This window comes from Actinia tenebrosa, unplaced genomic scaffold (genome assembly GCF_029948245.1).
Source record: "Actinia tenebrosa isolate PJP-AT-01 unplaced genomic scaffold, QUT_ActTen_1.0 PGA_scaffold12__29_contigs__length_12842862, whole genome shotgun sequence".
Taxonomy (NCBI): domain Eukaryota; kingdom Metazoa; phylum Cnidaria; class Anthozoa; order Actiniaria; family Actiniidae; genus Actinia; species Actinia tenebrosa.
In genome coordinates this window covers 11729004-11754325 of record NW_028292572.1, presented here as the reverse complement: position 1 = coordinate 11754325, position 25322 = coordinate 11729004, and the positions used below count along the sequence as shown (strand labels likewise).

General features: G+C 35.9%; 2 long non-coding RNA genes across 2 annotated transcripts in view; one reads left to right on the top strand and one right to left on the bottom strand.

Annotated features, from left to right (window-relative positions):
* The window catches only part of LOC116287088 (uncharacterized), a 56820-nt gene extending 42201 nt beyond the window's left edge, over nucleotides 1-14619 (top strand). Inside the window, exons 2-3 of the long non-coding RNA XR_016119464.1 lie at nucleotides 11973-12770; nucleotides 14426-14619. This is a non-coding gene — a long non-coding RNA (uncharacterized LOC116287088). The remainder of the gene's footprint in view (nucleotides 1-11972; nucleotides 12771-14425) is intronic.
* Nucleotides 1792-25078, bottom strand: LOC116287086 (uncharacterized). The gene is made up of 3 exons (XR_004196028.2): nucleotides 24931-25078; nucleotides 24285-24405; nucleotides 1792-2903 (listed from the first exon to the last, which is right to left on the bottom strand). It is a non-coding gene; the product is annotated as an uncharacterized LOC116287086 (long non-coding RNA).
* Nucleotides 25079-25322: the final 244 nt, after the last annotated feature.

Genomic DNA, 25322 nt, shown 5'->3' with positions numbered 1-25322 from the left:
TAGTAAAGGCAACGTGGAACCTTAGAAAGGCAATGTCAAACATATCCGCGGCAACCCCGCAGCCCTTTGTAGCCGCCCAGACGGCAAAGTTTAACTGCTGCGGCCAGTACTTAAAGTTAGGCCCCTTTAACCATTCGTGGGCTTCTTTTCCTGAAGTGTGCGTAAGGTTAAAATCCTTAAAGATATCCCTTATTACTACGTCAAAGGTTTGCTTACCCACTGGAATCTTTAAATGCGTTACTATTTTATCAAAGTCGTTTACGCCACCTTCAGCATCGTAAAATGGGTAATCCTGGTTGGTTATTAATAGATTCTTTGGGAAATTAGACTGCTTTTCCTTACGTACAGGATTACGTACGGGCTCATGCACGGGCTTACGTACGGGCTCATGCACAGGCGCAGAACGCGCCTTGCGATGTTCGAACATTTTTCCAAGCTGTTTCCGACTTAAATAATCCGTATGATCCTCAAAATCATTTCCAAAAGCGTCGTACATTAGTATATATAATGGATGTTATACCATCAGCACCTAAGTTGTACCCAGATGTTCCTAACGAACTAAACGCTGAAAACTTTCGTCTGAATAAAGCAAATTTAATCCTGGCTTACTTGGAAGGACAAGCAAAACACTACGAAAAAGTTAGGAAGAAATACGTTAGAGCCCGGAGTACGCTACATAAGATTGCGATAACTTCAGGATCCATATCCGTAGTGTTAACGGGCTCCGGCGTTGCTACTTCGCTTACTGGACCGGGAATAATCGTTGGAGTTCCTTTGGCCGGCGTTGGGGCAGCCTGTGGTATTATTTCGGCTGTTGCTACGGGCATTATGAAACAGTTGTCAAGCAAAATATCCAAGCATGACACGACAATAGCTCTGTCAAGGGCTAAAGTAAATACTATTACCGATCTTGTCTCAAAGGCTTTGCGTGACCGTAAAATTGACGACGTAGAATTCTCGCTTATCTTAGCCGAAGAGGAAAAGTACGAGAAATTAAAGACGGACATCAGGAACAAAAAAACAGTCGTAAAAGATCTTTCCGAGGAATCTCGCAAAAAGATCTTCCAGGAGGCAAAAGAAGAGCTTCAAAGAAAGCTCGCTCAGTAAATATTTGCTTTGAAAAAAGCGAGACAGGGTTTCGTTTACATATCGAACGCCGTTCATATGCAAATTAATTTCACAAATGTGAAACGTTTTCACAAATGTGAAAGAAAATTGTGAAGGTTTTGATTGGCTGAAAACATGTGACGTAATCAACGTTTTATGCCATAAGATTCACTATCTTCTTGGAATCCATCCTAACAGGGGGTGGTTGGGGTCTATTTCATGGAATATTTCGTAGATTACGTCAGGGTAATAAGGAATGTCCTTATCCAGACGACAAAACATCCACTCGGCTCTTGTCATATCAGAAACCTCAGGAATAGGGTCACCGGTAATTTCAGACAAAAGATAGGGAATAGCTTCGTAATATTTCCCTAGCTTTAATTTTTTCAATGTCTTCCGTAGACTTTGTGGGGTTGGCTCTTCTAAGTGGTCTATGATTTTCTCCTTTACTTCGTTGTCTAAATATACCGGTCGAAGACCTTGGATATGACTCATCCAGTCCCTAAAGTATTTGATCCTCTTGTATGGGGTCTTCTTACGGCCTCCATTGGCGTAATATTGCTCTTTGGTAGCATTTGGTACGGCATTACGAACATTCTTACCACACTCGTAACACTGTGCTGACGTGTCATCTTCTATTTGCATTTTCTTACCACAACAAATATACTTATTTGGTTTAGTGGGTTTAAACTTAGGTTTCAGGCACTTTATACAGAAGTCGTAGATAAACTCTTTACATTCGTGCATCGTATATAAAACAAATATGTTAACACAGCAGCAGTAAGGAAATCACCGCGTAACATATAACGGAACACGGGTCATTCCCGCTGGAGCCCTATGCTACTTGGCGCGGGTATTACCCCGGGCTCCCGGTACCCCCTCCGCGAGTCCCCCTTACTGCTGCTGTTGAGAATTCAAAATATTGTTTGTTTTTTTTTTTGTTTTTGTAAAAAATATATTTGGTCTCCTTCAGGGTTTCACGCGCTGTGCGCAGATTATGTTAGGGAAGGGTCGAGAAAAGGGCTGGGAAGGATTTTAGCGCGCAGAGGCTTCTGGTTATTTTTATCAGTTTGGGACGCTTTCTACGTAACGTCCCAGATACCTTTGCACGCGCGCTCTTCAGAAAGTGAGCGATACCAATCACGTGACATACTTTTAACTGGACGTAAAAAGGGGACTTTTTTACTTTGCGCTTTTGTTATGCCATAGGCCTTTTAAAAGTTCGTTAAACATGATGCATTGTGGTCTAGCTTGAGTACAGTAATGCACCAGATAAGGCACGATGAAAACGAGTTGTTTTTACCGACGGGATAGACCACAACGCACCATGTTTTTATCCTAGAAAAGTTCTAAAGTTTATAAATAGGAATACGTGGTACTGGATCTCGGAACTTTTGAATCCAGGACCCACAGTTTACAAATTTGTAACCTGGATCTATACCCTTTCCACAAATGTTATCCCTGGAGAGTCTAGAGCCCGCAATTCCTTAAAATTGTAATGGTAGTACAGCTTAACGGTTAGCTAAAGACATATTTAAGTTCATCTGCATGCATTTTTAAAAGTAGTTCCTCTTTTAATATTAATATCTTATCTATTTTATATCTATTTCTTTTTGTATTCATTTTATTTTATATTTTATTTCATGTAATTAATTTTATCACAGGTATCCCATAGTCCTCCAATGACTCCATAGTCTTCTCATCCATCAAGAGCATACGCACACTTTATTCTATGCGCACATGAACATAGATGCTTGACCACCAAACGCACGACACTTGGTGGAGTAACGCAATCCCTAAAGTAAAAAAAAACCAAAGTTGTTGACGCCGCATTTGTTATATAGTTTTGCCTGATATTGTACCGAGCGATATGATGTTTGGGCTTTGCTTGTATATCAAATCTCTTCTCAATAACTGCCCATTGAGTATTGGCCACCTTCCTTCCTACTGCCCCGGTTCTATTATGCTTGCGGTTAATTGTGTCTTAAAAGCCAATGTAAAAAAAACCCAAGTCTTTGTGTTATCTGTGCAGTTACAGGCTTATTCGTGTACGTTCTTGTAAACTGCGCAAAAGAGAAAAAACGGAAAGAAAATTATATGGAAACACATCCTTGAAAGTGGCATATTGAGCAAGGCACGACCCGCTTTTTGTTCAAACATTCTCGATAGATACTTGTGTTGCTACACGATTCACATACAGAAAAAAACTCTTTTTTGTCTTTAACCGGGATAGTTAAAAATGTCGCGAAAGGAACATTACAAAATGGATACTTAAAACCAAGGAATTAGTATACCAGAATTGAGAAAATCTATGGCATCTCTGAATTCTGAGAAGCACGACGAGTTCATAAACATTTGATAATTAAGACATTTAAGTCCGGTCCATCCCCCAGGAAGATTAAACAAGAATTACACTTAAAATGCAGTTCCTATTGCACTTCAAACACTTTTGAGACTATAATCATAAATGACGATAGCTCTGTATTGTTTGAGCTCTCCCGCGGCCGCCATTATCAAGCAATATACCCTCGACATTGGGTATCGTATACTAGAGTCATTATTGACTACCACTATTGGTGTATTGGTTTGTTTCCTTCCTGACCAATGGTTAGTCATTCACCACACGGTTGATTCTCTTGTATAGTGTTTTTTTAACATATAACGGAAGTCAGTACTGGTGACTGTCTGAAACCGCATTGATCGTTTGGTACGATTTTTTTAAATATTTCTATCAAATCGAACTTAATAGTGTGGAAATATAACCTTGGCTACAATGGAATAAATAATGATTAAAAAGGTATCGATGTTTGGTTAATACGCGTCATAAAAACAAAGTTATATAACAGCAATTATAGAGGAATTGGGTGTGTCATTCATCATGAACTTGAAGAATGTACTATCCTATGTCATGAGTAGGAGAGGTCGTACGAAGAGTACCTAAAATCATGTAATGAATATTTTCATGGTAGGATAGCACAGGAAACGATGGACAAGAAATGAGTTATTTTGCTCCTTTAAATTAACTCTTCAGATCTTGTCTACTCTATCCACTCTAGCATGTTCTATAATCATTATGCTTCAGACACAATTCACCTTTTTGTGGATTTTTTATTACACGTTAGATTGTACCACGACGTACTTAAATGTTACTAAACGCATCTCTCCAAGTCTTTCCGCCATTAACGTCACAAACAAGCAAGCGTGGAAATCAACCCTTGACAAGTACATAGTCATGAATAACAAAGCGCTAATAAAACAAGCCGGCCTCTGAAGCCGTTGACTTATCTTTCAGATCTGTTTACCTCTTTCAACGTGTAATTTGGGTGTGTCATTAAAACGGAGGTAATTAGATCGACGGTGAAGGCAAATGCTTTCATCAATAAAATTACCTCCCGTCTTTTTTGACTGTTAGCTACGCGTAAAGCAATAACACTCAAGCCCCCAGGAAACGTTACATAAGAACTAACCAACATTTAGCTACCGTTTACTCTTGAAACACTTATAATTTGTCTACACTAACAATCATAAATCAGCATTGGTCCCTTTTTTACATGCTACGAGATATTGTACTCCGGATGTTAACCACCATTATTGCTTTGTACCAGAGGTCTTCCTAAGTACTCCTAATTACTAGTGGGGTGCATGTTAATGGTCCTTGATGTCCTTACCGAGTGTGTCTATTAAGATAATACTAATTCAACCCGATGAAGACAAAGTTTCCGTCGTAGAACATAAGTGCATATTGACGTTTTTTCTTTTGATATTCGTTGTATTTTTGTACGAGACATCGCGAAGAACTTAATCGACTCTTGACGAAACTTCTTGTACATCGTGCTTCATGCTTTACTTAGAACCAGCGTTCGATATATATTCCCAAAAACGTTCCCTTGGAAATCATATTATTTTCTAACATCCTAATAAAAGCCTGTAATAACTTTCTTTCTCTAAGGTAATTAATATTTTTTTACTAATATTTTTAGTGTTTTGTTATTCGTTGCGGTTGTTGGACACACGTTTTCTAGCGCACGTAAACCCATTTCAAACACAAATTTATAATTAATAATACATGGAATGTTTTTCGTGACTTTAGTAAAACGTTCTAATGTCATTAAACTTGAAGTAGGTTTTCTGGTTGTTGAGAGGGTAAACCAGACACGCAGACGGGGTTTTTTGATCAAAGTTGTTAGCCTACCAGTTATGTATTCTCCTCTAATTGGAGAGCTCACACAGTTACAGAGTACACTACCGAGGGTTCATTAGCTCGAGTTAACAGGTTTATCACCAAGGTTTAAAATTTATCACGAAAGAGTAGGAAATAGGAGTTATTTATTGGGTAAGGTGTGGCCTTGATGAGGTAATTTAAAATATACATCGTAAATCTAATTATTTAATCACCCATATAACAAGTCAAAAATGAATTCCTTAGGAGCTCAGGTATTCCAGTCCCCGACTCTTACGATCCTTCATCTTCCAATATAAACGCCGAAAACAAAATTTACAGCTAACTTATCTATCGTAAGTAACGGTAGTTATGCCCTTAATTACTCCAAGGGACAATTCAAGAGAATTATATCCTCAAGAATGTCTTCAAATGCTTCGTAATTACCTAGGAATCTTCACAAGGAGTACATAGGTGTCTGTTTTTAACGCTGATAAACACGGTCACCATGCAAGTGGTTTTATAAATATTTAAAACTTGGTATGTTCATTGACTGGTGCATGTTCTGGATGAATTAACGGACATGACTTCCAAAAAATCAACGCGGGCTAGACAGATTTGATCAGGCGCAACATCTTGTATATTTATAACTTTTCTAGATAGTTGTCATTAAAAGAAGAACGTGCATGCCTACATGCCTACACGCCTACATACACACACACATATATACATATATTTCAGATATCTAATGAGAATTTAATAATTATTTTTATATATAAATCTTGTAATATAGCAGGTGTTAACTTGGCACCCATCCTAAATGCTGTAAATATTAATCAAGCAATACCGGAAGACGAATAAATTGACTCAGTCAATTCAAACCACATTCTTATAGATTTTCCAAAAAGTAGAGAACGTTTGAATATGTAATTAACAACATTATTATTAACTTTTTGTTAAACAGCCCTTATACGCTTGCGAATCCATGTAGGACCAATACATACACACACATATACATATAGTTTTGATGATAGGCGATTAATATATGAGCCTCTTAAGATAATCATTGACTAACCATGTTGGCTTAACATCTAGTTTTATTGAACCGGTCAGAAAGTTTGCTAGTGCTAAAAGAAAGCTGGCTAAAACAAGCTTGGAAATTTAACGAGATTAAACGTGTCCTTAAAAATATTAGAATCGCGGCAATTATATCACGCAGGCGCAAGAGTTTCTGATTTAAGAAAGAAGTGCTCGTGCAAGTTTTTTCGTGTTTTTTAAGCAAAGAGTATAACGCCTCCCACCTAGTTACCGTCAGCTACCATTATTTTTTTTTAACACTGAACAAAAAAGACTGCATTTTCTATCCAAAGAATATATTTTATTTATTTATTTTTTTTTTGTTAGAAATATTTACGAGTGGGAGTACTTATAATGAGGAAGTTAGAGTTAGGTGGATTGAAATAATCTTTTCCTAATGAGTAGTGCAATTCATTTTTAGCTTGAAATGAAGTATATGGGTTTTATACGTTTGTTCATTGAGAAGATTATGAACTGAGCATTCGTCATAATTTAAATATAGTTTTCGTCGTAAGAATAACGAATCAAAACAAGCTGGGGTTTTTTTCGTGTTTTTAACGCGTGGATTTGCGAGAGTTCGCGAAGAATGACATGAAGTGATTCGTGTTCATTGCCTCAGGCAACCTGCTCTCTACAAAGTGCAAAGCAAATGAACCGTGTTTTTAGCTTAAGCATTATGTAAAGTCATCGATCATTCTATGGTCTAACGCACACTTTGATCCATAGGTCTAACACACAACCCGCACCATGCCAATAGCATCAATATCAATGAAAACATGGGCAAAGCTTTTGAGATGTTTGTAATCAAAATTATCATAGTTTGGTATAAAAGTGCTTCAACGTGTAAGATCTCAAAGCTTCTGGACAAAACCATTTAGCATCGATTAAAGTCTTAACTGGGATTAGCACGTCTTTTAGAAGGATTAACATGAGCACCTATAAACAATGTCCGTCTCTCAGACCTCTTCACGAAATAGTATCAACAACAGTTCATAAGTATTAAGCGATCACCACAACTCTTTTAAAACTACATATCAGGGTATCATCAGAGTAAATTTCGCTCTCCTAAAAGTTTTCAAAAAACACCATTATAGTCTAGTCAATACAAGAGAACAAACAGGTATTTCTTTGTGTTGATAAATTTGAATATAAAATGGTATTAAAAAAGGTGGGATTTTAGTTGCACGTTTCTTTGACACTCTTGCTCAATCCCTGCAGCTTTTTGACAGCCACTTTTCTTTTTACTGGTAGGACGTACTTAACTATTGTTTAAAGGGGCCTTTTAGTGAAGTTAGTGTAAAAACAAAGACAAGAAATGACAGGTACTATTCTTGTCTGGTTTTGCATTATTCAAAGCATATTACTTCTCATTCACAGCATCTCTCTGTCAAATTCGTTCCATCTTGGCGGGAGAACTTGATGAGTAAAGCGTGGTAGCAACTCATCCAGACACTGGATGCCAGTGTTAAAAAAACTCGTCTTTTTCATAATTAGATCAAAAAAGACAAAACAAAACTTGTGAGTTAACTAAGTTTAACTTTGTGGGGGGTTGTAAAAGTGTCCCAAGAATAGACAGCTCGCCTTTTTGTTTTATACGAAGTTGTTCAAACTAATTACCCTACTTTTTGCCATCCATGATATGCCGCTAGTATATTTTTATAGTAAATGTCCTAGAACTGACCACGTTTGATTAACCCTAGCCTTGTAAGCATGCGGTTAGCTTGTTTAAGATCAGTGGTGTCATATGGAAGGATACACTCAAGAAGAAAAGGGCTATTGGGGTATCCTTTACAGTCAACACTCAATATGTCTGATATTACAAGCACTTCATCGAGTATCAAGGAACCATTTAAACACGATTTGTTCGATTATGGCCAATTCTGCTGAAAAGGAGTTTATGTTGGAGTAGGTTACCCCGTCAGTATGTTAACAATTAACAAACACCACATTCTCATCAATGAACATATTATTGTTTTTTATTTTTATTTGCTGTAAGGTGATGCCTGGGGTTAATGTTTTTCATTGTGCTAATCGGAGACACCATGTCGGCACTTGGAAACTTCTTAAAAACAATACCAAACAGCTTAATACTCAAGACAAGTGGATTATAATACGAGTGTGCACTTAATGCCGAGTATTTGTACCTCATGCATGCGTTATGTAATGCAACTAACTTCAGTTACTATATCTGCATATACTGCACGCTAAACATCTCTAGAAATTATCCTGTGAGGGAATTTTAGCTGGCGAGGTCGTGACGTCAAGGGTGCTGCGTCATGATTACAAGCAAGCTCGTCATGCAAGACTCAAAATACGCAAGTTGAAGGGATACCGGAAATCCTGGCTGGAGCCGAACGTCAAGGTCAGCAATATATAAAAAAAAGGACTTTATTAACTTATTGATGACACGAAATAAGAAAATGCGGAGCTAAATTCCGAAGCATGATAATCTGGTACACGTTAATTAACCTATATATATCTACATGCTTGTACTGTTGGAATGTCATCTATTTTTACTCATTGTTGGTAGTAATCTTATTAGTGAACTTCTCTATGTAAACCCCTCTTACTTTCTCTTAATACAAGATATTAACCTCACATTAGGAATATAAAAAGTAGGATGACAAATCTAATACCGAACATTGATATATGAATCAGGGCCCGGTTCTGACGAAGGGTGGATAGCGCTATCCGGCGGATTAATCCTTATCCAGTGGATAAGTCGATGCTGGAATCCAATAAGTTTATCCACTGGATAAGATTTATCCGTCGGATAGCGCAGTCCAGGCTTCGTACAACCGGGCCCAGTAGGTGCTTGGAAGAAACAGGGCAAGCAGAAAACCTGATACTCAGTAGAAAAACTAGGGTGCGTCATAGCGTACTGACCAGCAGCCCTTAGAGAGCATTATTTTCAAATGGTAGCAGTAACAGTAAAAGCAGCAGTACTGAGTAGCAGCAGGAGTAGCAGCAGTAATAATAATAATAATAATTTTTTTTTTTTAATTTTTAACATCTAATAATTTTTTAATAATAATAATTGATAATAAGAAATAAATATTTGCAAGATCATAATTTGTTAAGACTAATCGAAGTGTAGATTATTTGTAAAAATTTCAAATATTGATACTAAATAGATAATATTCTTAAAATAATAATAATAAATTTATTTACATTGTGCAAATTTACATGTTACATAATATGATCAAATGCGCAGCAGCAGCAGCAGCAGCAGCAGCAGCAAGAGCAGCCGCAGCAATATCAGTGTTGGATAGTTATTTAGTAATGATAGCAGATCTAGCATAAAGAATCCTTAAATCTGCAACATGCAATATCATTAGTGATAATCAGCAATATTAGTAATGCGATAGTAGTATCAAAACACAGCAGCGATACTAGTGGTCTACAGCAACCAGAAGGGTGCATGCAGGCATTCAGGTCTAGCAGAACTGATAGTAAAGAAGCCGCATACATTTGCATTAAAAACCAACTCCTTGAAAAATATATAAGAATGCCCGCCTTACACAGCTAGATATTTATCAATTAAAAGAATCCTTCCCTTTTAATCAGTAAGCGAATTGTAAATCTATTTATTTTCTATTATGACAGGTTTCTAGAGAAAAGTAACAATAAATCTATTGTCGTTCAAGTTAAAACACGGTAGCAATTTAATATATCACCTAGTCATGAATAAACTACTTAAATAGCACTTTCATAAATGGGGCATTGGAGTAAAGTATCCCAACAAAAACATTGAATTTGTCTTCAATAAAACCAACCCCGATTTTAGCCCCAGGTGTCCTCTAATGTGGCCAGGTAAAAACATATTAATCTCGATCATGTCTTGTAAACCTTTCGAACGAGCCATTTATCAATCTGTAGCTTGTAAAAAGAGGTGTGTTTGGATCATTTGATTGTGAATGTCAAGGCGATGCTTCAAGGCATATACCATTTTGTATAATAAATTGTACTTTAAGGTAGCTTTTAGCGTTTTAAAAGACAAGCCGGCTCTTCCTAGTACAAAAGAATGTTTTCAAGGCTATGGGTTCGTTTTCAATCCTTGCCTGGCAACTACCACCATGTTTCTTTGAAGTAACGTTATTTTACCAAGTATATTTTTAGGGCAATTAAACTCATATCCTTTTTCAACCCAAGGCTCTAAGAAAGAGTGGCTTTTACTGATTCTACACAGAAATTGTGGATAGCTTTTTAGATACACTGCACTTAAAGGATTTAGTATAAAATTGAAGTTGTTTTTAAGGTTCAATTAAAAATTCCACGCCTTATCACTTAACAAAACCGCAAAACGTTCCCTGAAGCAAAACTAAAGAAACATTTTGTTACATACATTGTTTTCTTTACTTAGTCTTAAAAGCTTTGGTCAACACAGTTTAAAGTGGCTTTGTAATAATTTAATATCTGGTTTGTCAGAGGTTTTTGCGCGATAGAAGTAAATGATAAGTGATCATTTAGAGTCAGGAAGGATCAAGCGAACAAAGACCTACATTATATATATCGGCCTGTAAATACGGCTTTTGCCATTAGTCTAATAAGACAGCTCATTTATTTTCTCCAGCCGTTTTCAAAGACATTTTGCCAATTCAACTACTTACATTGAGTTCATGCCCATGAGTTTGGCTCTCAGCAACCCACTCAACTACTTACTCGAAAAGTCATTCATATACTCACACGAAACCTCACCAAACTGTCTCGCATTGTCAGCAACACATACAGTCGTTATAGAAATCAAGTGGCCAGTAGATTTTAGCATTGTGAAAACTTCACAGTCAAAGGCAAAGTTGACGGGCCCTATTCATATCACGATAATAGTTTTCTCTTATGATAACTCCGAGAATTCATTCACTGCGATAATCTTTAAGACATCGATCAGGCTTCCATAAAAATTGCTCGGATCTTGACCACTAAAAAGAGATTTATCTTTCCCGGGAAAGGAAGAGATGCATAATCTTTGCGAGTAATTTCCTATTTTAAAACATTAGACTGTGTGCTATTTAAACTCCTTATCTATTTAACAAGCGACTAATATTTTACCAATGCTTAATATAAAGAGACAGGTTTGATCAGCCTCGTGAAAGGCCTCCCACATTGTCTCCTGGTAAATAAACCATCATGTATTTTTCAATTTTCAGATGCTCTGATTCTGCCCAAATCCTCCTTACACTTGTCACATAGCAAATATTCCCCCCGTCTTATCCCGATTAGGTAATGTGGTTTTTAGGGATTATGGTTGTCAAGCCCTATTATGATCAGAAATTATTCTAAATTTTCACAAAGTACACAGAACTAACAATGATTAAAATAATTTTTCCCTAGAGATGTTTTTAGAAGTTGTCTTTGATAATTAGCAGATTAATCAAGACAAATTGAATAAGTACAAACTTACGTTACAAAATAATCCGCCCTTGGCCTTGGAGGCCTGGAGGTCTGAAAAGGAAAAGTGAATGGCGACTTGTCAACGTCCGAGAAAGAAAAAAAGAAAAAAAATCCTAAAAACGCGGTTTAAAACTTGTCCTCCTAGAATTCATGAGCTTCATTGCCAACAGAAACCCTAGAAAATACCACAAGTCTTTATTACTTGATGGGTATACTTTTTTTTTTTTTTTTCCTTCAGGACTTAACAGAACAAGGGCAAGATCAGTGAGTACTCCTAAAACCAAGTACGAGTAACAAAACCAGACAAGGTTTCTCGTGGAGGCACTTCAGAAGAAGAATCAGGGCAAGAGGTGCTCGAGGAGATGATTTCTAATGTCGGTTTGATTATCTTGCTTGGAATAAAAACCAAGATAGAAAGTAAAGTATATATTCATGTTAAAGATCATTTGACGATCAAGGGTAATAAAATAGGGGTCTCCCCGCGAAAGGTGCAGCAGCTTCAATCATACAAGGAATATTTTTGTGATAAGGATACTGAACATTTTAGACCTCAAACACTTGAGCCCAAGTTTCTGTTTATTAGATATGGTAGTACACTGATGAAGTCCTCCAGAAAAACTGTGTGTAACTAAATTAGACAAGGAGTCCTTTCATGAACGTACTTAGGGAGAAGTAGAGGGCAAGAGTGTACTTAGAGGCTGTTAGGTTGTTTTACTTGAGAGGGATGTCTGTGTAAAGTCATTTCTTGACTGTCTGCATGGACTTGATCAATCTGACAATCAGTTTAGAGGGCATTTTTGCGCGTTCAACTCGACACTGAGCAACTCGACTAAAGTATTTTGAATGTTAGGATCGGTGAGATCTGAGGACTGATTGCTAATAGAATTTGTTCGTTATATTTTGGCAATTCCATTCACCGAAGGAGGTCTAGATCTGGTCGGATGGAAGCCGACGCGCGAAGGAGTGGTAAAAATTTGAGGTACACCGCCGTCAAGAAGGATGTACGTTTGAATGACCCTAGACTGGTTCTTTACAGGTACTATTCATCCACTTGAGTCACGAGTCACAAAATAACACTATTTTGGTATATACTGTACACTCCGAACCTTGTAATACCTCCACGGTCGAAATGAACCCAATATTTTTCATTATCGATCACCCTGTCACTGAGGTCGAGCAATGAAAAAAGGCATTTTTTTCTTGCACGTTTGTCGAGAGTATTAAAATTTAAAAAAAATTGTATTCGCTTCATAGGGTAAAAATACACGGGTTAAGTTAAGTTAAAACTGACACATATAATGAGCTATAGCCATCGTTAACTTCATAGGAAATCGATGAAGTGTCAATCTAGAAGAGCAAGCGCTCAGCGGAGGTGAACCGCGCCATTGCTAACAACGTAGACTGATCTGTTTTAACTCATTTCTTGTAATCATAATACGACAAACATTTGCTTGCTAGCGGATTAAAATACTAAAATTAAATAGGGTTTTGAGAACAATAGTAAAGTCTAGAGGTGAACAAGTTAGTGGGATTCTATTCAAGTTTGGCATTTTTATCAGGGTAAAATGCTGCCCATTTTTGGATACGCTTGATGCAGAGTATCGAAAACAACAGATGCTGTAGGTAGATATCCTACAATGAAACTAAGATGTTAAGCGATTTTGAATAATACAGAATGCAGCGCTGAAATAAACGCTTGATTGAAAAAAAACTGTCATCCATTTGATGTCATACACATCCATCTACACTAACTTTCCACATCTACAGCGAGTCGTAAATACATTGTTCCATAATTACAGAGATATCGATATCGAAATAGAACATCCCCTAAAAGAGGTTCAGGTGTTTTTGATGGGAAATTGAGCCATTTCCCAAAGGTCTGAAGCTCCGATATTAGCCAAGTCCCAAAGTCATCCGATTGTTTACTCACAGTCTATTTTGTCTTCATTATAATGGCAAGAAAATGAAACGATGAAGCTATAGTTTGTTAAGCACTTTTCGGTGGGTATTTTATCTCATCAGATATCCTGACTACGTGGAGTAAGGTTTCCTTAAGACAACAAACCATATTGGAAATGACCAAACCTGATATGCCTACCAAAGACGAGAAATAGAATAGCAAGTCTATTTCTCCGGATTACGTTTCCGGATTAAGGTTCATTTTGTCTCTATTTCTCGACGGATCGAATCTTGCCTTTGAAAACTGTAATCAGTAAGGCACGGATATCAGTTTGGGTATAGTCAATTCTTATTCGTTTATGAATGTCCTGTGAAAGTTGATCCACGCGTGGAGTGGTTTAAGATGCATTTGTAAAAGAGAAATAAGGCTGTTAAGAACAAGATTTAGCTTTTGAACATCCGATGGATTTCGTGATCGAGTTAGGAAGTCTAAAAGCTTCATTTGCATCATAAAAAACAACGTTCATTGTCAGTCACAGAAACCCAAACTAAGAACTCTAGTCAAAGATAAAAATGAAAAAAAATTGGTTGTATAAAGGTAGTTAAGTATGTAGATGGTATATTTATAATACAGTAATACGAATCATTACAAAAAAAACAAAAAAAAAAACCGACAAAAACGAATCATTAACACGACCACTCGGTCAACCAAGTCGTACATTAAAACCCCATCGTTGTGTTTTACACCTCTAAACTATTCAAATTTGCTCATATTCACACATTTTTTCTTAGAGGGAGCGAAAAATACTATGACAATGGAATGGGACAAGGAACATTTTCCTTCTGGAGCCTTCAGGCCAAAAACAGTGAACCAGCTGTGTAGTGTTGCAATCGCCTTCGCTGTGCTACCACACATTTTCTCGTTAAATTTCTTTGGAAAATGTTCTTTAAAATCCTTCAATAAAATAAAAGATTATAAATAATAACCCTAATTTAAAATTCTTTCATGGACGAAATAAGGTAGAGCTATTGTTCAATTCAGACTTGAAGTCAATGGTTTTCCTTTCACTAAAGACAAAAAAAACACATCAATTAGGCACTTGTTTCATTTAAATTATATAACGACAAAGTTCCTCCACTTTTGCCAAACAAGAACAAGGAATTTGTTCACCTGGTTTCGCATTTTTAGACGCAAATTTGAATTTTTTGAGAGCCAACTCCTAGGCCTTTTCATCATTGTTGAGCGATCTTGGACTCTTGGCGGATACTGGAAATGGACTGGACATAGAAATATGGTTTACTGCCGCAGTAACCTACAGCGGCTGTAGACCAAGTTGAACACCATTAAAAATCTTATTAAAAAGAAAATAAACTAGCCCATGAAGGGGGTCCGTCAAAAGCCATGATAACTAAAAGCATGCAGAACTCACTAAAGTCAAGGTTGAGCATTTGATAAAAGAGAGTGAGTGCATTTAGAATGACTGGCAGTCCAAAAAACTATATTATTCGTCTTAACACTAACAATATATAGAAAAGCCTCTTTAAGAGAAGTCAATGATTGCTTAGGGCTTCCACTGTTTTTCCTGTCCCTATTCTATTATTTCAGTTCTTTAACGTCCAGGAAAGTCCTTTAGCTACCACTAGGCACTTTAAAAGCATTAATACCTATTAACCTATTGGGGATAGTATTAATCATACTTATCATTTCTGATAATTTTTTACTTGCTCTGAGGTATTAACCAACGATTCTCGACCCATAATTCATTTATGTTCTAAACATCAAATCTCGAATAAATATAGATACCTGCCCAACTAAAGCAACATAAAGACTCAAAGCTTCGATTCATAAATTGAACGTATCAAACTACATTATAATAATCCTATTGACTAAGTGACTCCATTAAGGCTAATCTACTCATACTAAAAGATTCTTGGACTACTTGGGAACAACAGTCAATCGTTTCCAAGTCCACTTGTTTTCTTGCTGTGATTGTATATTTGTATATATATAGCCCTACCCTCAGTAACGATTAGACCTTATATCTGTATACATCTGTATGCATATGGTCAAGTAAAATATCTCAACAAATCAGTTGTTTCTCCTTAAGCAGAACGGGACATTTCGATCGTAAAACTTATATAAAATGAATTTCAATTGGTAAGATTTCTTCCGATTCGAATATATATATATATATATATTCATATGTGTATGTGTAGAAGAAGGCCGTTAAGGACCGTGTGTTATAATAAGAGTAGGCGGGTTTTCTTGAACCTTTTTTGGTCGTTCTAGTGGAGGGGCTTCAGTTTTAATAGAATGCACAGTGGAAGCCATCGAAAGCTCTCACCCTAATGTCTTGACGTCCAGCAAATTCCTTTCAAACTTGAGTTCAACAAACTCTTGGAGAGCATAAAGGTTTATTCTAAATAACTGCTTTGAACAATGCTTAAGGACCTTCAAATTGATTCAACCACATTGAGCACATGGAGATTTAAGTTTAAAGGACTTGGGTTCTGCACTATACCGTTAAAAAGCAAGTCCTCCAAAGCGGTGCTTCTGTAGTACCTTGCGGGATGTCTTTGGAGAATAAAGGGTATTTAGAAATTTGGTGCAATGTTTTTATAGAATTAACACTGAAAGGACCGCTGGAAAAATCTGTTTTTAGTGTTTGGAAAATCAACAGATACTCAAGATGTCTGGTTTTAGCAGTTTTACGGGGGATCTTGAACTAAACTCAATAATGTGAAAACTTGTGAAGAGGAAGAAGAAAACTAGAATCCTAAGAATCTTATAGGCTAATACTGAACTGAAAGTGGATTTCTTCAAATTTCGCCTCAAATTTAAAATTTGGTCAACCAAATAAATAATAAATAAAAAAGGATTCACTTTACCATAGCATGAAGAACGTTTATTACTATTACAAATATTTTCTGACTTCCGGCCCGTGTGAGACTGACCCGAGAAAAATACTTGAAAATTTTAAGATAGAAAAAATCCGATGAGAGCAAAACTACAAGAGATTCAATGGCAACGAAAATATTTATGCTTTCAAATTCTAATGCGTAAATTTTGCACTTGAAATTCTTAATATCGATATTAAACATAGACAAGAAAAAATTCGAGAGATACAGGGATATATATAAAGAGGTAAAAAGAAGTCTTGACAAAAAATCATAATTCAAGGCCTACGTCTGAGTACTTTTTAGAGGTGTCTCTTTTCAAAAGAGCTTTTTTCTTTTTTTTTTTTTTGCTATAAACTTGAAAAATCATGAAGTTCGTTTCGTATGAAACTAGGAGAAGCTAGAAACATTATCAGTATGGTTGGAATAACATGTTAATTTGATTATTGCTTCTATCCGAATTTTTGGGTCGCAGGCCTTAAATTAATTATCTTTATTGCAAGCTTTGGGGAATCAAGGGTGGGATGGCGGTATTACGCTAGATTCTGATCACATTGGGGTGTCAGGTTCAATTAGGTCTCTTCCTTGATTCAAGGGTTTTTCTGCGGGTTCTCTGATTCTCCTCCCGCCGCAAAAGCGAAACATAAGGTTGTTTCAGGGTTCGATAACATTGATGTTTGGCTTTATAGTTTGACGGGTTAAGACTGATGTTTGATATTGCTCAAAGTGATTAACTCAATCGAAACATATAGTATATATATCAAGTATATACTTCTTAATTTTTAAAAGAAAATTTGTTCAGTTTTTAGTCTTATCTCCCGTATGAATGACTTTAATAAACTTTACTGATACAACACATTATGTTAACTTAATTATGACTGCCTTTACTGATTTGAACGAGAACACTGTCACAACAGAAAGAAAGTCGAGTAGATCGACACATATTTAATTCGTTTACGCCGTAAGTATGAGATATCTCAAAGAATATCGAAGCTTAGGAAATAGAGAACAAAAATAAAGCAATGGTGAACTAGACGCTCAGTGGCAACAATCATGACAGCAAAATTATCTCGATGAAGCTTGTCGGGAAAATGTTTGAAGGGAAGTGACAATAAAAGTTTGGTAAACGTGATCCATACCCCATGCGACTACACCATGCACCGTAGACGGTAATCGAGCAAGATTTCTTCAACATTAGTTTCCCTGAATAGGATTTTGTAAAGTACTAAGTGGTGCTTGGTTTAAGACACTCTTTAATACTCCCTAATACTATAATAAAGAAAAATACAGGTCAATCACCATTAAACCTGTAAATCCCCTTGGTAGTGTAGTATTAAAGCTGAAATAGACAACAGGGACAATGAAAAAAAAAAACACATTTTATTGATCAATAAAGAGATATATTTTACAATGACTGATATATGTATGTCTAACCCGGCAAGACCGACTCTCATCAATATGCAGTATTCAAAGTATTCGTAAATTCAAGACGGTACGGAACTAAATAAAGGAAGTTAAGCTCGTGTTTGCTTAACTCCTTAAAAGATTACCGTCGTTGCCGAAGAGTCCTAAAGAAGTTCAAATCAAAGTTATTGTCCTTGTATTCGTTCAATATTCACTAAGTCAAACACGTTCAATTGCAGTTTACAAAATCTCGACTTACGCCTTTTTTATCTCTTTTTTCAAGGAAAGGACCTTCGGTTTTGATCTTTTTGAAGCACAAGGCTAGCGCTCTTAAGCAAACAATTCAAGTGAGAAAAGAGGTGGTATTTGTGTAGAAACAACAAAATGTCAATAAATTTCACAACTGACATGGAACACAGTTAATCAAGTCAATCTTTATGTAAGCGCTTTAAGACCTTGAGAGGGAAAGTCGCCTACTTTGTATTTGGTTTATTGTTTTATGTAATCTATTAACACACTGGAAAATACAGAAACACACTCACACAATGATTGAAAAGCAAGCTTAACGACCGGTTTTACAAAACAGTGCTTGTTATCAATTGAGGTGTTTGTCGGGGAAATCAGTAGAAAAGAAAAATAAATGTCATAACATCAAAAATATGTGCGCTTCCAAAACAAACGATTAAAGAAATTGCTGCTCTTCGCCTTAGATTTTACTATTAAGAAAGAATTTGTCTAAATGAAGATTTAAAAGTGCCACTTCCTTGACTTTTATCTCTTTAATGACGCTCAGAATTGAAGAACTTGGTCCTACAAGTTTTATAAGAGGATTTGCTCGACTCTCGACTTTATGGAAGTGGAGAGCAAAGGAAAACAAAGAATGTTTCACTTTATGGTTAAAAGCACAATAAAAGGCAGTCATCGTTTTAAGGCTTTAAAAGTGAGTTTAAACCCAAGAAAACTGAATGGATTAATTTTAATGTCTTAATTTTTGGGAGACTCAGTTTAAGTAAGCCTATTTTTTGGTTTACAGCTGCAAATCCAACTTTTAGTTTATTTAAAGATTCAAATGACAAGTCCCAAGAACTCTGAAAATTCTGCTCATTATTTTGATTCTGTTTTGACTAATGAGAAAATTTTTCCCCTAAATGGGACTTATTGGAATCAATATTCAAGATAAGTCTTATTGAATTTTTCCTTGATATATTCAAAGCTCACAAACAAATTACCATCAAGATGCAGCAGAAAAATTTACTTAGGAAATTAAGCGTTCCAAAAAGCATTTACTTTTCTAGTTGAATGAAAACGAAAAATGGAAAAATAAGAGGAAATGAGAGAATAAATGGAACATACAAGTGAGATTAACAGAAGGAGTTCATTTATGTTGGAAATAAATAAGTAATAACGTAAAAAAAATATGAAGTATTTTCATGAAATCATTAGCACTATTGTATTTTACTAAAAAACAACAACCAGAGCCGGAAAACTGACTACGGCAATTAAGAAAACTCAACAAGACGTCCCGATGCAATCTTACGAAGTTATATGTATGGAAAACCGGAAAACACAAAAATAAATTTAAGAGGCTTATTACGATGCATTCAACATGACAACTATACTGCTAGAGGCAAATCCATATATTACGACTTCATTAAATTGTCTAAATATATCCTCTTTACTAATCAAGAAAAAAGCTGAGATTCATTCAATGTTATCACATGAAAAAAAGATTAACGCTTAATGTTCTATCTTCAAAGTTTATGCAGAAAAAATTGTTTTAAAATCAAATTGGAAAACACTGAGAAGATGAAGTACTTCGTTAAAGTTTTTTAAATAGATTTTATTCAAAATTTGAAAAGTTCGGAATTTTGTCACGACCCCAAAACGCGCAATTATTATAAATAAAGAATTTCGACGAAGACCTGACACGCAAAGACGACGAAAGTGTAAGCTAAGTTGGCAAAGTATTATGTAGTTGGTGCATTGGAGAGTTTTTCTGGTTTAAGGTTACCATGTTTCGGGTCAGAGACACACATACCTGTTAGTGAAAAAAATAATTCCCTAAAGAATGCATAGTCTAGGCTGATCAGGTTCTGGAAAGTTTTACTGTTTTGAAAGGTGTTATCACTGGAGACACAAAGCAATTGAATGTTCGACTAACGACGAGGGAGATTGAGATATTGAACAGTAAATGACCTCTAAGGGGCGCAAGAAAGGCTTGAGAAAAAACAGAGATCTTTTTGAATCTACCCAAACAGTCACGAAATCAGCCTCCTTAAAAATAAGAACAACAACAAGTGATTGCAGCTATAGTTATTGTTTACCAAAAGTGAGGGAGGGCGGAGAAACATTAAATCTATGGCAATGAACGGAAGATGTTGTTTTTTGGCGCTAAATAGCCTAGTTAAGAAGACGATGCTTCGTTTGAGTCCCAAGATAAAAACGCAATTGAAAAATCTTCCATTCGATTAGCTACATAAAATAGCATCTCGCAAGCAATGACAATGAACCTCGCAGACTCTCTCATTATGCAAACGAGAGTTATAAACAGCAGATAAGAACGACAGAAAAACCGTCTTATGTTTAATCTGAAAATCATACGTCTTGTGCTATCTTTAAGGATCAATACTGGGTACTAACTCCCAAGTATGTATATTAGGTAGCCGAGATAAAGCGAGCCACATCGAGTCAATGATTAGCAAAGGAAGACAGTGGGGTGATTTAAGAGGTCATTATACCATCATCTTTTTCTTATAATTTAGGTACATTCGTTTTCGTTACACTTGAGAACGACGATAACACACATTTGCTTTGCCGTATCTCGCGCGGATCAATCACAGAATCAAAAAAATGCATCGACAAAACCTATAACTTATATTATACTCTAAATCGCTTATCGGTATTAGATGAGGTAGATTTCTTTTCTCAAGGAATATAGGCGGTAATTATTATCTAAAGGTCTAGCGCTTTACCAAAACACTGAATTACAGAAATCTTTTTCCTTGCCAGACAGACAAGATAACAAAGAATAAATGATCACAATTTACTTCCAAGCATCATCCCTTGTAATATTAATTGGAGCCTCAAGCAACTCCTCTATTAAATATTTCCTATTATTTCAGAAAGTGCTGTGTTTGTTTAAACCTAAAGGAACTATTTACTGAATTCTGTGTTCAATAAATTACTAAAGTCAAACAATAAACTAGGTTTGTAAAGTGTATAGAAAAACTAGATGGTTTGAAATTATTGAAAAACTAATTTCTATTTTAATGATTTACGAGGTAAGAGTAATTTTGAGCTACTAATTTTGAATTTTCGAGAAAGATTTACTTAAATATGGTCATATGGTTGATTGTCTTGAAAGAGTCTTTTGTGTCTCTTAACCACAAATCCTTCAGGGCATTTCTGCTATAGCAAAAGAAATACTTTTGGGTTTAAAGAACGAAGAACGAAAAAAGGAAAGAAACAAGTATTTTTTTTTTGTAAAAATACAATCGTCCAGCTTTAGCTCTAGCTAAAAATTTGGAACACAAATGAAGATGATCTCGATCGATTCTGAAACAGTTTTTCCAAAGGTTGTGAAAGAACTTGAAAACTGTTTTTCAGATCTAAGCTTATTCAGATTGTACGATTGTTTTAGAAGTGAGAACTAAACCAAGTCATGCAATGACAATTTGGGGTCCATCGAGCTAAACATCTCTAAATCAACCGAACAATACACTAGGTTATTTTGTGCAGCAAAGATATCAGTGATGACTAAGAAAACGATATTGATGTAGTAGGCTGGAAGATAATATCAAGAAATAAAATCCGGAAAATACTGCAATGATAACATAAATGATTTTGTTCAAAAAATCTCGCAGTTTAATAAAAAACCGTTTTTGTTTGTTTGTTTTTTTTTTTTTTTGCTTTTTGAAAAGATTTGTTAAGCAAGTCAGAATTCTAGATTTGAAGTTATTCAAAAAGTCATAATAAATCGTTTAAAACACTGCCTATTAGTAAAAAATTGTTTTGGGAATTTTTATGAGAAAGGATGGTTAACAAGTCATTTTAAAAAAGTCTGAAAATAAATTGTCAGCTAATACCTAAAACAAGAAATATTTGGAAATGTCGAGAGCTGAGAATTATGATCTACAAACACTGATGCTGTCAACGAGATCCATTCTGGTTCGTTTCATATGAATAAATATTTAGCAAAAATCACGCATCACGAAAATAAAGCATGAGGAAAATTCCTACTCGACACCAATTGATTAAAATCTCTTTTATAAAAAAGCTTTTAAGAAAAGTTGAGTTTAGACAGCGACTTGAACACTTTTAATTCAATAAGTGTGCAACACCCAATAGGTTCTGTGATAATTTTTCACCATGATTTTCGTTTTAGGTCAGTGCGTGTAAAAGCCTCGTACAAAGATAGAAAAAACATCGAGAGAAAGACAAAAGCATTGCTATAAAAACCCTCGATATTGGCCATTCATTTTGTCCTGTCATAGACACATGTAAGGTATATCATTAAGGTGGATCTGAGATCCCAAACATTAGTAAAAATAACTGAAATTGCTCGATAGAGATAAAAACAAGTTACTATACATTCGATAAATGTTCAAATTTTAGTTAAATAAATAATTTTGGTTTTAGCAAGATGTACAGGTCCTAAGAACATGTCCTGGATTATATAGACACGCGAAAAACATTTTGTTATCTGCAGACAAGAAGCATCTTTTCTAGAAATCCATTCTCAGCATCGTGTAATTTATGACCCTTTCGACCTCGTCTTTAGAAAAGATGAAGTTTATCAGCGAACGGAACCACATTTCACAACATTACTCCTTAAAATGAGTTCTTCTTAGCATCTTCTTTTGCTAATGATAATCGTTCAAAAATTAGTCGCTAAGATCAAACAATTCTACTGATAACATTTCAAAATACAAGGTAATTCTTTGACTAACTGATTTACTTTATATCTAAGTCTTGAAGCCATTAATAACTAGACTGCTAGATAGAATTGAGGAGCGTATGGAGTTCTAATAAATGACTACTTAGGAAACATGAAAAGCCTGTGAGAGGTTGGGGCTTTTGGGGTAGATTTAAGTGTAACATTTTCGTCGCTTCTGCGACTCTCTTTGACTACAACACCTATCTTAAGTCTTCCTTTGTTTTTACTTAGAATAGAAGTCTTTCCAAAATGCTATCTCTAGTAGAGATTTGGCATTGTAAAGACAAGCTAATACTTTTTTTACAACACATATTGATCGTATTATTTGTATGCTAGACTTGAATGGTTTTAATTGGCTTGCCGTGTTCAAAAGCTAAACTAAAAATACTAAATACTAAGAACACAAACAAATATTCGCTTTACGCATTACTGCATGCTTGGATCGATGTTGGTAAATTTGGGTAATTAACGATCAACATGTCTAAAAAAAAGTCAGAAAAGTAAATAAAAAGGTCAGTTATCGAAACACGATATATCTTAAAGACTCGGTATAGAAAAGCTTTAATCCATTTTGCTATCAGTGTACAAAGGACGAATAAGACAATGATCGAAAGGCCCCGAGCATTAGACTGTAATGAACTCCATCTCACTGAGCTAAACAATATTAGACGATTATTGTATTTGTATTACTAACAACTAGCGAGGTTTTCCTGTCACAGAGGGAAAGACGTCCGCCCACAGTTAGTAAATACAGAGTTAAACAAAGACTCTTACGATGTCTTCGTAGTGGCCAAACACATGTTCACAGAGTTGAAAGGAATATTTACAAAGAAAAAAACGAAATAAAGAAAGTAAGAATCTGATGCTAGGACTAATAGATATTGCTTACCAAAAAGAAAATAAGAAAAAAACAACCTGGTTTTGGCAGCTTGTATTTCGGTCACATGAAGATAAATTTCTTTGGCGGCCGTTGTGTTACCAACATGGGTTCAAATACTAAGAGATTTTTATTCCTCGACTCACGCTATATCTGCTACAGAGCGTGAAAACTAACATGAATGGTGCACTTTACTTGGCTATTTATCAAAAATATACTCCCCAAAGTTGTACAAAAAATAATTCTCACTAGAGTTAAGCATGCGATACCTAAGACTGTTCTATCTATACCTTAAAAAGCCGGCTCTATTGTAAATATATCATGCATCTTAGCCTTACTTTGCCTTTTACAAAACAGTCTACAGTGAGAAGAATAGAATTAGGTGAGATAGTTCCACCCCTTACACACAAACACAGCTTGCTCCGTGTAAACAGCCATTACCTGAAGCCTCGTTAATCACCGTCGTTGTACATATTAAGCCGAGACGGCGTCAACGTTTTATCACAACTAATGATGCATTTTTAATGTCAGCTCACCTATGACAGTTCCCTTTCCGCTGGCTGTTTTCGCTTCACGATTTTCGATACGAAGAACAATCGACTTTCAAAAGAATTTGGAGGCCAACATTTCGTGTAGAATTTATTCTCTTCTGAGTTCCTAATGAAAATCGGAGAGAAACGTTAATAAGAGTCGGCTTCGCATTCGAAGGTGGCAATTCTACATTGTTGTCAATGCGGATATAGTACATATAATATCCAGCGTATTTCCATTGCGTTATGGCGACTGTTGAGCGAACCCCCTACACTGAGCTAACTCAGAATTGAAATGAACTTTTTCCTAATTTCCAAAGCCTCATAAAGCTTAATTTAAGGAATCATTCATATCTTGCTGAGAACATGGTCCTTCTGAAAGAAATGGTGTGTGAATACTTTCTGAAGAGGCCCTTGACGCTTGACTAAGTTGAGACGACTTTTGTTTTGCCCATTTTCTTGGGGTCTGGAGTAGTGGGCCTGACAGAGCGAGCAATGGACCCTTGGGCTATATTCGAGAGCTTATTCAGTTATCGGCTTGTGGAGTTCAAATCCACGTGAAAACAAAAGATCGTTTTGGCACCTATTTCACTACTTAAAGCAAAAATTATTATAGAAAAAGTGATCTTGTTCAAAATCCAAAGTTCCTTACCTTGTCAACGAGTGCAGGTAATACGGAAAAGGAGTCATTAGTAAAGTAAACAGATATTAAGCAAGAGTAAACACGAGCGCCATGATAGCGCACTTAATGCAATTACATACGACTGTTTCAGTCGAACATGACAAGAATAATTCGGAAGGTGTACCTGTAGGGTTTGTTCTCCACCCCCTTTCAAGGCTTTATAAACTCACTTCAACCTGATACTATCAAGATAACGCTCGCCTTTTAACAAAGTAAGCAAACTGTCAACTATTAAACCTAGTCATTGGGTCAGTACAGATGCAACATTTGTCTTGACCTCATTGGACTCTGAAGCTTAGGTATTCCTAGTGTTTTGATGTGGCAGTATGGAGGGTTCAGCACGCAGATCGACTAGCCATGAT